The sequence below is a fragment of the Cetorhinus maximus genome, chromosome 16 (genome assembly GCF_964194155.1).
Source record: "Cetorhinus maximus chromosome 16, sCetMax3.hap1.1, whole genome shotgun sequence".
NCBI classification, from domain to species: domain Eukaryota; kingdom Metazoa; phylum Chordata; class Chondrichthyes; order Lamniformes; family Cetorhinidae; genus Cetorhinus; species Cetorhinus maximus.
In genome coordinates, this window is record NC_135894.1 from 83,517,831 (window position 1) to 83,519,587 (window position 1,757).

Here is a 1,757-nt window from a genome sequence, read left to right on the forward strand (position 1 = left end):
GTTAGTATGCAGGCACAGCAAGTGATTAGGGAGGTAAGTAGAATATTTGCATTTATTGCACGAGGAATAGAATATAAAAGTAGGGAAGTTTTATCACAGCTGTACAGGGCCTTAGTGCGCCCACATCTGGAATACTGTGTTTTGGTCTCCTTTTTTGAAAAAAGATATAATTGCATTAGAAACAGTTCAGAGAATGTTTACTCAAACTGATTCCTGCAATGAAGAGCTTATCTTATGAAGAAAGGTTGAACAGGTTGGGTCTATACCATTGGAGTTTAGAAGAATGAGAGGTGATCTTATTGAAACATATAAGACCTTGAGGAGATTTGATAGGGTAAATGCCAGGAGGATGTTTCCATTTGCAAGGGTAACTAAAACTACGGGACACAGTTTAAGAATAAGAGGTCTCCCTTTTAAGGCAGAGACGAGGAGAAATCTTTTCTCTCAGAGGCTCATTAGGAAGTGGAGGCTGGGTCATTGAATTAATTCAAGGCTGAGTTCGGCAGATTTTTGCTAGACAAGGGAGTCAAGGGTTATGAGGAACAGACAGGAAAGTGGAGCTGAGATTACAACCAGATCAGCCACGATCTTATTGAATGGCCTACCTCTGCTCCTAAGAGCTAAGTTCCAATGTTCACATGTTCAAAGAAGGTCATCAGATGGTGATACATGTCCTCATGCCTCTAGTCTGATTGCAATCTGAAATCAGCCAGGTCTAAGAGGTGGGCACCCGTGGCCTAGAAACCATAATGCAGGCGGCTAGACTGACACATTGAAGCGAATGACATAGAAGCTTTAACTTTGGAGTTGTGTGGTATAAGTGGCCTGTAATTCGCTATCTGCCCTAGCATCAGATGCAATAAGTTCATTTTTTTTTGAGCAGTGAGTCTTGGAGATGTCCCTCTGCCTTCTGTGTCTCTGAATACACAGAGGGTTATCCTTGGTTTTCTTCTCTCATCAACGAGGAGGGGACAAAGTTGGGATCAAGTGTCAAAGTGTAAATTAGGTTTTGACACCAATGCTCAGATGAATTGATTGTCTTGATCTTTTCTAAGCACCACTGCTTTGATGCCCAATGCATGGATGCCATAGTTTCTGCTGTTAGAGAAATGTAATGTTGTGGACGAAACAGAGGTAAGTATGTCAGTATAGTGCCAAATAAACTCAGCAATTGTTTGAAGAGGGGTGTGAAAATGTTCCGTTGCTGTTACCATGCCTGTAGTCTGTACATACTTTCAGATTGGCACATGCACAGGATCACAATGCTGATAGTGTGGAGGTGAAAACTTCAAACTTTAGTTGCATCCACCTAAACACCAGTTAATACAATGAGTGTAGTAATTATGGTTTTATTTAGTGTGTGATGTACCTTTAATAATACTTGTTAGGAGAGATCACATGGTCTGTAGTAATCAATAGGAGAGTAGCGCGGGCTACATCAGCAGTGACTGTAGAGTTAGAGTTGGAGTTGAAAGCACACGTGTAGTTGCTCCTGAGTATATTGTAACTAAACTTAATGTTTTCTACTCAAGAAGTGTGTGCAGATCAACTCTGTCACTAACAGTACGACTCAGCCACCCTACAACAAACTGGAGACAAGGACGGGATAGGATTGAACAGGAGAAATCAAGTTAAAAAGAAATCGGCACTGTACCTTGCCCAGTGATTGTAAATAGCAAGCTCTGTTAGAATTACAGAAGTTATCCTCTCTCAAAATGCCACAGCTTGGGAGAATTGATCCTTTTGAACCTGCCACA